Consider the following 12,944-nt stretch of genomic DNA (forward strand, 5'->3'; position numbering starts at 1 on the left):
TTGAGCCCTATTGGTCCTGGTAACCTGGTATCACAAAGGCATGAGAATCAAAATAGGGAACATTCTAGAGCACAAGATGTCTACTGAGTACAAGTTTCTGATTGTCAGCCAGTAATGGCTGATATATTTCAGGGACAAGTCCATTTTTCAAGCTATTCTGTAATTCTTTTACCCTTCTGCTCCATGCACTATGAGGGGTAGGGGCCTGAACAGATGCCATCTGTCCTGTGTCATTCCCTCATAATTTTTTAAGTGCTGGGAAAACTTTATGAAGAAGCTTCTATGAAGAAAATGTTCTTCATTTGTTTTTCTCATTTTCCCCCACAGATTATTAATTATACGAAAAAAAGAATCTATTTCCCACCATCCTTTCTCTCACTCTTCCTAGGACATTAATGGACCTAACCAAGTAATTAACACATGCAGTTGATTTAATTTCATGTTTGTTTGCTGCCTGAAACAAATTTACCCCTGTCAGCAGTGGGCCATCCCTAGAGGATATAGCATTTGCTAGAGCTTTTGCTTTTATAACCTTCTGCTGCTATTGAGAAGAAAGAATTTCTAAGTTATTAATTAAAGTTTTACAGACCAGAAGTTAAGGCAGTCCAAGCATCTTTTAAGCATTCTGCCTAACTTAGGTCTGACCCCTCAAATTGCTGCAGGGAATTTGGCCAGGTGAACTAAAGTCAAAATCTAAAAAGAAGTAAACTTTTAATAATTTTCATTATCTAGACAACAAAGCTGTAAGAAATTTAGGATTTTCCAATATGTGGCTTGCTTATGCTTGGAAGTTGTCTGCCTGAAGATTTGCCTTCAGTTATTTGCCTAAAGATTTTTTATAGCTGTGTGCTTAAATACATTTCTTGTACCTCATCCCACCCCCTTCCACCACAGAACGGGAAGCAAATTCTTTTAAATTCAATATGCTATGTTGTGGGACCATCTCTTTAGTTTGAGTTACTTAAATCTATCGTTCACTTTTGAATGAAGGCTAAAAGCCAGATGTCTCATTTCTCTCTGTCTTCAGTGCAGAGAAAACAGACACCTCCAGAGAGAGGTTCTTGTCACCAGTCATAGCTACCTATCTCAGAAGGTCTGCAGGGAGTCTAGGTGACTAACAAACTAGATGTTTAACTTGCAGATGGCTTAAATCAGGTGAGATGAGTCACATCATAAGAGATTCCTAGAGTCTCTGTGGCTCACACCTAAATCCAAGGTAACCTATACCCACTTCCACACATCCAGCTTTTTAACAGTCCAAATAATAGTTCAAATAGTTGGTCCTGTTAGGAGTAATACAAGAAACTATTCATACCTATATACATCTAGCATTTTTCTTCTGCTGTGGACTGATGGAAATTGAGATCTTTCATAGAGCTTTCAGCTGCTTCTGAAGCTCTGCAGATGTACACAATAACAGTAAGTCAATGAAATCCAGAGCACCCCAAAGCGCTAAGGATTTTGCTTTCACTGACTAATCCACAGTTAGAATGTCTAAAATAATAGTGAAGAACAAGTTTGTTATAAATGGCTTACTACATCCTCCTGCCACTCCAGCCACAACCCACATCCAAGATGAACCCAAGAGGTACAAGGGCAAAACTGCCGTAGGTCACTTCCACTTCCTAGTTCCAGTCTTCTTTCTGACAGAAGTTAGATGACAATGCAAGTTAAAGCCAATGCCACTGCAAGTTCCCTCCCTGTTTTAGGGAACCAGATACACTTCATTTGCAGCTGCTCTGCTCCATCAGAGTAGGGCAGAACAATCAGGGTCTGTATCTGATGTATGGATCCCTGTGTAAGGAAAGTCAGGGTTAATAGAACCTTTTTTTGCACATAAGACTCAATACTTTCTTCTGACCTCATTTATATTAGTCCAACAACCAATAGTGCTTCTACCTTCAGTGAAGCTACAGTTGGTTTTTATTCATGCATGTGATATCATAAAGGATCTCACAGTCATTGAAATCAGACATAAAAAACACCAAATAAATCACTTTCCTAACTAACTAGAATTACTCTCTACTGTATATCCCAGTGCTCAGGCTGAACGTCTCTCCTCCACAAAGATCTAGTGTATATTAAAAGCTCAAGAGAAGTTATTCCAGTCAATTGGATCAATGACACACCAACTAAAACTACATTAAGTAGGGCCTTGATACAATAAACTATGACAACTAGGAAAGGAGTTGTTTGATTTTATTGGGACATTGATTTGTGAACTGAAGTTTCCCTAAGTTATCTACTGTAATAGATTCTAACAGCTACTTTAGAGACATTGCAAAGCTCTTCTGGGTCAGTGATCTAAAAAAGCAACTCTAAGCTGTAACCTTGAAAGAATATCCTTTAGTCACACAGCCACAGCAAAAAGGTGTGTTTAGTGGACTACCTTTGGTTATAATTGTTACCTTTCTTGAATTTACACATGTTCTGGTTGGACAGGTCACTGCCTTTTCTTTGTATTGAACATTCTTCAAATACCATCCAGGTTTTTTTGATCATCCTTCTTCATAAGATCTAATATCTTAAAGCTGGTTGTCTAATCGAAGTTAATTGTCAAGGCTCCCACTATTTTAAAAAGAAAGTGAGGAATATCTACAAGGTGATTCATTTCATCTGCCTTATCCATGATGGGCTGAACTGCTTTCTGGAAGTGGATTTCTATAAGAAAACAGAAGTGCTACCTTAGAGTGAATGCCTGCCTTTATATCTTCAGTTGCTTTTATCTCTTTATAGTCCCTTAATCTATTAACTCACAGCCTCAGCTGTAACTTTGGGCTGTAAGTCATTCTCCTATTATTGCCCTCAAGTACATATTAGGGTGGTGTTTATCTAAACCATTGAGTTGCCTTCTAGCTTGGTACAGTCTCTCTTTCTCCTATGCAATCAATGCAGTCAACACAATACTTTCCATGTACCTCAGAGAAACCAGATTCCATAACTTTTTCTGTCACAAAGTATATTCATTGTATTATTATAGATCCATTTCCTCAGCTAGCAACTCCAAGCATATAACAAGGGATCTCATCTGCATGATCAGAATAGATTTTGCAAGCTAGCTAACATACCGCGGTGACCAGGACTTCGGTACCAACTGGATAGTAGTTCCTTGGATGATAAGCCACAGCTGCTTGAAACGCACATAATTCTGTTTGGGTGTTAAGATCAAAAGAGTCCAAGTGGAGGACCTGTATTTTGTCACAGTTCCAAAGGTGAGTGAGAGAAAGGCTGGGCAGGGAAGTTTGGAGTTACATTTGTCATTCTTCCCCTCTGGCTTCTCCAATAAACATCAGGCCTATCTCTTGGTTGTAGCTGGTGGCACATTCCCATAGGTGCATAAACACATGGGCTTGTTAAAGCAATAACATGGTGTGCCTTCAGGAACACACCTGCATTTATTGATCAGTGGGTACCAGAGCAATGAGGAGGAGCTGAGGCAGTTAAATACAAGAGGAATGCTCACCCATTGGTTGTACTGACACATGTCCCAGGCAATGAGTAATAAGGCCTTTTAAAAGTCCACCTTATGGGAACAGATGGACTTTTAAAAAAAATAAATAAGATTCATTGCATATGTTACAGCATGATCACTTCCACAGCAGTTATTTTTCATCCTGAATTGTGTAGGGCATTCAGAAAGAAGGTATAAAACCTTCTGGACCAACAGGAAGGGAAACTTGCATGATAAATGGTTAGAAGCAGCACAAATGTTTACTGCAGATCAGCTAGGATAGTTCACACCTTGTGACTCTATGATGATAAATCCTCACTTGTTTACATAAAACGTGGAGAACAATAATATCCTCAGATGAATATCTAGCCATAGCTTGTTTCACTGGCTTTGCCAAAAAGGAATAAAACTTTTCCAGCCACTTGTTTTTTCTACCAACCCCCTGAGAAAAAGCAAATGTTTTCTGATAAAGGACCCTGCAACACAACTAGCTTCTAAACATCCAATAACTGTCAGCATCCTACTATTTCTCAGGTAATGCATCCATCTCTGCAAGAAATGATACATAAGCTGCTGAGAAAGAGAGTTTAATAGAGTAAGCTGGAGAACAGGTGAATCTTTAGACATAAAGAAGATGATGCAGGATTCATGACTGAACTCCTCTCATCTGTGATAACAGAAATAAAACAGTCTAGAGAAATTCCAGTCAATCACTACAAACCGTAATAAAGTCAGTTCACAGAACTGATTTATCTTAGACTTACTTTTGTACATACAAGACACAAAGTGCCCTGCAGGCTTCACAAAACTAAGAGGATCGTGATGTAAACCTTGCCCTTGTGCCTTCTCCACTGTTCACCAGTTAGAGGACAGTATTACAAATGCAGGGGTATACATTGCAACTATCTCTGAAGAAAGATTGAAGCAGAAAGGGGTTTAATCTGGTGACAGAGGGGATTTAATCATGGTGCATCAAAAAGACTTGTGCAAACATTCTTTTAGTGTTCAGCCTCTCTGCCTCAAATTCAGGTTAGAAATAGAAATGCAGCAACCAGCAGCATCCACAGAAAAAGAGCAGCTGGAAAACCCCCACCGATGTAGCTAGTACTGTTAAATATATTAATTCAGAGAGGCTATTATTATTTTATTATTGCTATTGTATTACAGGAGTGCCTACATACTTCCTCTGAGATGTGTCTACAACTGTGTTAGATGCTATATAAATAGGATAAGGTAGTCCCTGCTGAAGTCAACAGAAAGATGCTTCGATAGAATTTAGATCAAGCCACAGATGTCCTGAAGTTTCCAAGTGGTAGCTATTCATAACTCCTTTCTGTCTCTCTCTTTAAATTCACATGGGGCAAACTGACAAACAAAAATACCAATACGAGGTTTAACATGATGCAAATATCTCTTAGAAAAGATGGTGGAAGAAGAAGGAAAAAACCAGGTGTATCCTGCAAAGAGTGATACTAAGCCAGATGCTGCTCTTCAGTTTTAATGTATTTAACTGCCTGTGGAGCATCCACTTAGCCAGCAAGGTCACTCCATCTTTGAACTCATGTCAGCTCAGACTTGGGAGTATTGCTTGGTTAAATCTCCATGTTCTCTTGTACTAATAGTGTAAACATTCTCCGCCCTCAAAACAGCCCCCAATGTTTGTCTTTATCATCTTCATATAAATGTCAAACGCTATTTGCTTACATTTGCATAGAGCCTCTCTGCTTGTCACTATGATTAAAGATCTGATATCACAGCTGCACAGCACAACCTGAGGGGGAAGAAGGAAAAGTCAGTCTTTTCCTCTCAGGCAGAAAATGTCGTGGAATTGTTGGCACATTGAGTAGGTGCGCTTGTTCTGGGGAAAGAAGGGAAAATGTGTTCATCAGAATGAGTAATGGAAACAAAGTAACTTAAACGATAAACTATACTTGATACCCAGGGGCAGGAATTTGCACATCCTTTTCCTTTCTCTGCCACTGACTGATTTTGTAATTAGGCAAGTCACTTCATCCTCCTCCCCAGTGTTTCCCCTTCCACAATTTCTTTTAATCTGTTTACATCTTGATGTCTTCCAAGAAAGGTTTGCCTCCTATTCTGGTTTTATACTGCACCTAGCACAAAGTGACAGTAGTCATTGTTTCAGTGTCTATTTGCTGTAATAAAAAACAATATAGAAGGTTATTAAGAAAAGAAAGTTGACGCTTGTGGGAATAGATCAGTAATTAGGAAGGATATGAATACTTTGTATAAAGAATAGAATAGGTGTTTCAGGATCCCTTTGAATTGCTGGGTAAGGTCATTGAGTAGCAAAGGGAAGCTTATCCTCAAGTCTGTTATGTTCCCATTGCTTCTGGAAACACTCAGAGGGACAGTACTTGCTCGGCCCAATAACAGCTGATCCAGGCCTGGCACGAGTCAATGTTTTGACAGCCTCCATCTTTTTGCTAATACCTTGCATTTGTGTAGTGCTTCTTATCAGTAAACTTCAAGTGCTTCCCATTCTCTGCTTAATACCTGAGTACCCTGAGGCTCAGACAGCTGGTTTGTGACTCAGGATGACTCCACGTGCCCCAGCCAGCCAGCAAGGCAGCAAGGCCGTGCTGGTAATGGAGCACTAAGTAAGAGGTAATGAGCTAGTACCAAGCTAGTAACAGAGCGCAGTGATGACAGGCTGTGCTATAGGTGTTAGGGAATAAGCCGCACATGTAGCCAATTCTGTCCCTAAATAAATTCCTCCTTAACCCAGAACATGCTGGTTCGGTATCTCAATGACAACTCTTGTCTTCTCCAGCAGAACTGCCAATCACCTCCTGTCAAATTATTTTTAGACCAGTATTTTTGAACGTGAATGTTAAAAACTCTAGTTAACACAAATGCCTGAGCATGAATTCAGGTGCATAATTTCAAGCACACAGGATTTTAAAAAAGTCTATTTATGTATTTATTTCAATTTTGGTAGGGTCAGTGATGCCACATGATGCTGACACTCCCTGTAGCATTCAATATAACTTAGGAAAATGTTGTTTTCTCAGCTGCAAACTCAGTCATTCCATGCCACTGAAAGTCTGTATTCTGTTGACTAATAATAGTGGTAAGAAGGAGCACCCTTTTTCATTTTATTCCATATACCTTTTGCATATGTTATTCTGACATCCTCCTTTCTCCAAGGGTCTGTATGTGCTCCTTCAAAGTCTATGGAAAGATGCTGGATGATATCCTTTGTGAATCTGTCCCTCCATTCCCCTGTGTGGATTATTTTCCATGCCTTTGATAATTTCTGAAACCTACCTCTGCCTCTCCCATCTCCATCTTTTGCCATGTCTCGCTACTGCTGGATGTAGACTCCCAGGTGAGGAAGTAATATTTTCTGTAATATTTTCTGCTCTCTCCCATGCTGTTGCTTTCCGCTGGCTTGGCTTTCAGCTACCAACCCATGGAGGGAAGATGATACACCAGCAAGCCAAGGCTGCTTTCTTCAAGTTAATGGTCTCTGGGCGTGTGCTTGCAGCATCCTCAAAATGCCTCTGTCTTCTTCTGGTTTATCTGTGGGGCTTTAAAGAAATGGGATTCAGACATGATGTCCTTTCAAAGAAATTGAGATACCAAAGTAGCTTCTTCGCTTTTAATTTCCTGGGAAAGCTCAAGTGTTTTCAGGGAGGAGCTGTGTGTAAATGTTCTGACTTTCGCTGCTATGTGTTTGTGTTAGTCTCAATTTGCATAATGTTATTCAGGTTTCTCCATTAGCTCTTTATATCCTGCACATCTTCCTCCTGGCCGCCCCGCTCCAGCTGCTCTCTGATAGCTGCTCGAGAATTGTGCGTTGCTAAAGGTTACTGTACTGTTGTCTTGCACCCGAGTGGCCAAATGCTTCTGCTTGCAAACACTATGCAAGGAGTATGCCTCTGGGGAACTCCTTTAGAGAAAATTAAAGTGCTCCATGGCAGGCTATCAGTTCTTGCCAGAGTTTTAATCTGTGATTGAACACAAAGCTGACAGCACTGTGGCTGCTGTGGGACTGTGGCTGCTGCCCACCAATCATCTCATGATACCAAATCAGCCTCCACGATAATCGATGGGAGCTTATCTCATCTGACTTTATCCAGCTAAAACTTAGCTCTCTGGTCTCAGCAGACCCATTAGGTTCTTTTGACAACCAATAGAAAAGTTTCAGTGGTTTAGTCAGCCTGTCCATCTTCAGCATCAAAATTAGATGTACATATAATTAAATATTCCATGGTCTCTGTATTGTTGAGGCCAGCTGGCACATAAGAGGCCTCACGCCAACTCTCACAAGCTACAGAACAGAGCAGCTGCATCTACACCATACCTAGGACCACTGTGGAGATTCAAGTCCCAGTGCCTGGGTACAGGACTTGGCTTTCCTTCATGGACTCCTGTCGATGCAGCCCCGAAGTCCAGAAGGACCTTGGCTGTGTTAGAGCTGCGCAGCTTGGCCTCTGCTTCAAGACTAAGTCCCACTAAGGAAGAAGTGCTCCTCACCCTAGTTTTTATGGGAGAGGTTTTCTGAGGACAACAGATCCCTGTAGCCTTCAGGCTAGAGGTTATTTTGGAGCTGACATTATTTATGCTTCCTGTTGAAGCTGGCATGGAAGAGAATTCAGGACTCTTGGGTGAGGCAAAGGAAGGAGAAATAAGTCTGGCTCCACAGCCTTGTGAGATCACTCACTTGGCAGTCCTGAGTTCCAGTCTTTTCTTTTAGGGATTATTCATGCTTTTTTTGTCAGTGGAGTGTTCAGTGTAAAATGCATAGACTAGTCCAGAAGTCACTACCTAGACATACACTAATCACTTTGCCAAGCATTGCAATGCCTAAGTCCCCTCTAGGGTCTAGTATGCACTTTATATTATATAAGGAGCCTTTTAATTAGTGGATAAACAGCCATCCAGTCACAAAAGAAGATGCTTCAACAGAGGGACCCACCATATAGGCCTCACGATAGAAGAGTATTTGGGTCCTGGGCAACCTCCCATGCTCGCTGTCACAGCATCCAGCCCTTGTGTGCCTCTTGCTGCCGTAAGTAAAGGCACAGTCACCCTCCTGCAAAGGATTTGTCTCTGACAAGTCAACAGGAGATGGCCCCCAGCACAATCAGCCTGACCACTGGAACTGTCAGTCCAGCAAAAATCTACCCCAATAAGGTCATTGTTTCCTATTAGAAAAGAATTTTTGGCTTCTTCTCATGGTTCGTGAATACTAATCATTTGCTAATTGTCTGTCTCTTTGATGGAATGCTGGACTCTGCCAAGAGGCATTGCTCTAGGCACGGCTTTCTACTTAATATGAGAACTCAAGGCCAAAACTGCTCCTGATAGATTCCCCATGGAAATTCATTGGCTTTAATGAGATTGTGTTGTTTGTGAATCAGGAAAGATTTTGGCCTCGAAATCCTGATTGTATCGATTCATAAGCTAATGACTATAAGGGATCATTATGCCATTCTAGACATTAACTATTACTCAGGAAAGAAAATAAACTTCCTGGAAGTGATGATGTTGATCTGAATAGTCTTTGGAACAATGTGCCACTTAAAGAGAAATGGATTGGCATACAGTGCTTTCTGAACTGCTGCTCGTAAGAGGCTCTAGGCAAACAGACCAGCTTGCTTACCCACAGCAGTGGAGCTGTGGCAAACTGGGGTTTCACATGGGCTTCCAGCACCTAGCTCGGAAGTGAGGAAAGATGGCTTGCCCTGAGTTAGCAGCAGGGCTCACCAGTTCAGGCTTACTTACACTGCAATTACCCAGTCTACCAGTTGGCAACATGCTAAATTGCCTTTGCCTCACCATGCCATACCTGTGCCTTAGTATTTCCACTCCCCAGTTACTTCTATTTGCGATGCATTGTTCCTTCTCCAAAATGCATTTCCTTCTCCCAGTTTTTCCTTTAAAACCAGAGGCAGGAGTTCCGAGTGTGTCTGTACATGTGGCTTCACTTTTCTAGTCACTTATGGAATGGCTGAAGGCTGATAACTTCCCTTTTCACATCTTAATTTAGGTGAGAAGCTCTTTGCTAGAGACAGTGACCTTTACTTCTCTGAAAATGCTGTTCACAATTATGCCTCTGTCTAAATAATGTCTGTGGTTATATTGAGGTGAACTAGGCACCTCATAAATAATTCCACTAAATTTCATTACTGGTGAAACAAAGAATAGAGAGAAACTTATTTACAGGAGAGATTTTCAATTTGAGACACTGCCTCATTTATTCTCCTTCCTTTGCCTGCCCCAGAGTAGGAGGAGAAAAACGACACTGAGAGAAAAAAAAAAAAAAAAGAATGTGAGCTTTCTGAAAATACGATAGCTTCATCTTCACTCTAAATATTCAGGAATATGCATTTGGAAGTTGGAGTATTTTGACAAATTAAGTTGCGCAAAAATAGATTTATCTAGGACAAGAGCATTTTGTGTATTTTATCAGATATACAACACCAAACTCAGAGGAACTTGCCTATTAGGGAAAAAAATACATCTAACAATACTCTGCAAAAGTCTGAAATGGTATTAATGAAGACAAATGAAATTCAAGGACAACAAATGTACTTCTAAGCAAATTAAATGCTACTTATGCACATTTTTCACTGGACTTAAAAGAAAAAATCATTAAAAACACTGGAATATATGATTTTATTGTTACTTTGAAATGTGAGTCATTAAAGGCAAGCACACTAGCTAAGAAAATGAGTGGTCTTTGAAGTTATCAAAAAGACTTATGCTAAAGATAAAGACTTATCTGCAGTTATAGAACTTAATTTACTTCTTGCTTACCACCATTTTTCAGTAGTTTAATTTCAGCAGTTCCTTCACAAAACACAGTATAGATTTTGCCCAGCTCCATTTCAAATGCTTCAGGGAGTGAATTAATTTCCACGACTGTGCAGATCATTCTGAATCTTTCTGTGAGCGATAGTGGTAGTTAGCAAGAACTGTTTTTATTTTTTATTATTATTATTATTATATTGTTAAGGTAAGCATACCTGCCATTCAGAACAAAATAAATAAGTGCCAACCAATTTGCTTAATTACTAATGGCTAATGGTTGACTGCAACCTAAAGACTGCATGGACAGATGCACAGTTGCAACAGCTGCTTTGTGCATGACTTTTTCTTTAGTTATGTCTCCCCTTTGGAGATCAGCTCTGATTTTTCAGGATCAGAATCTCTGTCATGTCAGAATACAACTGATATCTACTTGTGGTTATGGATTGTCTGGGTAAAAAAACCCTTTATGCAGTCACCTACAGCTACTAATACAATTCTGCTGTGTTGGGGAAAATAGATGAATTCGCATGAAGTAGATCTGCAGCCAGGACACCACCAGGAGCAAAGCCCAGGTGCTTTTGGGTGAATCAAGATGAAGTGCTTGACCCGAGAAGAGGCTTGCTCAGCCTGGGGAAAAGGAGGCATTGGGAGGACCTAACAGCAGCTTTCCAGTGCTTACAGGAATGTCATCGATAAGACAGAGCTCGACTCTTCACAGTGGTTCATGGTGGAAGCACAAGAGGCAACAGGGATAGGTTGAAACAAGAGAATTTCAGACAAGGTATAACAAAAAACTCTTCCATGATAAGAATAGTAAAGCAGGGGAGCAGGTTGCTCAGCAAGGTTGTGCAGACTCCTCCTGGAGGTTTTCAAGAACAGGCAGGATAAAGTCCTGAGCTGCTCAACTTGACCTTGTAGCTGAGCCTGCTTTAAGCAGATTAGTCTAGATGACCTGCAGAGGGCTCATCCAACCTGAATTTTCCTATGATCCTATGACCCTATGAATTTGGGTTCCTGGGTGCCTTCTATCTGAGACGACTCGGCCTGTAGCTCAGTTTAGCATCACACTCATTGGTCCTTCTCCCTTCTTCCTCCCAAATTATCCTCCCTGCTCTAGGGAAGTACTTCAAGGACAGAAGTGTACCTGGCTATAAACTTTAGGACTGGATCATCTACCCATCTCTGCACAACAGAGGCTTCTGTAGCTTCGTTTAAGCAGGAGCTACATCCTCACTGTAGTTTATCAGTGACCTTGAGCCACATTGGTTCCTTGCTGTAGTGATTTCAGGACCAGCTGTGAAGCAACCTATAGGAGTGTACACCAAGATATTAGGACACATGCAAGTGTACACTTAATATGTGCCTGAGTCCTGCTCCTCTGTTCTTGGCACAGTTGCCTTTAGGTATCCTACCAGCCCTTGTGGAGAAGGCCTCTGACAGCAGACTGGGAGGTCCAGGGTTCTTCCTACAAGACCCTCCATATCACTTGTGGGGATTTCTGTGGGGGCTGAATTCAGGTATGATGAAATTTGCAGTGATTTAAAAAATCCTATTTGAGCATTCCATATAAGCTTCATGAGTATAAAGCCCTCTGCTCTTCTTACACACTTGTATTTATTTTGAATCTTATCTGTCCCATTTAGGGAAAGAGAAAATACAGGGAAGTGTGAGAGTCCCAGAAACCATTGGAGTGTCGTGAACAAATATGACAGGGAACTGTGGAAGATCACACCAACTTTGTCATCTGCTCTCCACATTCAAATAAGTCCAGTTCAACTGGGTACCCAGGTATCTCCATCATCTTTCTGGGAATCTGGATCCACCTCTAGATGCAGCAACTTAAGTCAGCAACCTTCCAAACTGCATCTAGAGCTGGAGAAGACCCTGTCAAATGAAATAAAAATCTAAAAGCCAGCTTATCATTCTGGAATTGCATCAAAGTGGGTTTCTTTGGGGTTGAAATGCCTCACTAATTCTCTTCCTGAAAGGCTGCTTTGGGATCCAGGAGACCTGAATGCCACTGGGGTTTCTGAGTGAAGATTTTTATCCACCATTGAAAGTGATGGTCATCTGGGACTTCATTATGCTGCTGACCACTGCCTTTGGAAAGGCAACGCATCTCCACAGGTCCACTTCTGCTACTGTCCATTGATAACCACAGGAAACCATTATTGACGGAGTGTGCAGGATACATAGCTGAATTGTTCTGATTCTGTCCAGTATAGAAGAATGTTCTCCATATACACAAGTTAATTTACAATGTGGGCACAGTAGGGACTAGCTGGTGTTGAACTTCGAGAACAGCATTATGCTATCTCTGAACTTGCAAAATGACCGCTATTTGCTTCTAATACATATAGACTGATTATAACAGTTGTTAGCAGATTTATAGTCTTCTATACTCCATAAAGAAAAGAACAAAATGAAAAGTAGTCAGGAGGACAAAATTGCATCTGGAGATATAGGCAAGCATTATGCTACCTTTCTAGGGGAGTCCCAGCACTTACTTTCTTAAATAGTGGTTAAAATGTCTCTCTCGAACCATTTCCTTATAAATGCACATACTCCAAAGGTCAAGCCAGAGCCATTGTGAAATAGGCTTTAAGAGAAGCATAAAACTCCTGTCTGACACAGAGTCGGTGGCAATTGAAAAAGCAAAGACTGGGAGGGTTAAAGGCTAATTACTAGAAGAAATTTGGCCTGGTGGCCT

Source organism: Aquila chrysaetos, chromosome 4, assembly GCF_900496995.4.
Source record: "Aquila chrysaetos chrysaetos chromosome 4, bAquChr1.4, whole genome shotgun sequence".
In the NCBI taxonomy this organism is placed as follows: domain Eukaryota; kingdom Metazoa; phylum Chordata; class Aves; order Accipitriformes; family Accipitridae; genus Aquila; species Aquila chrysaetos.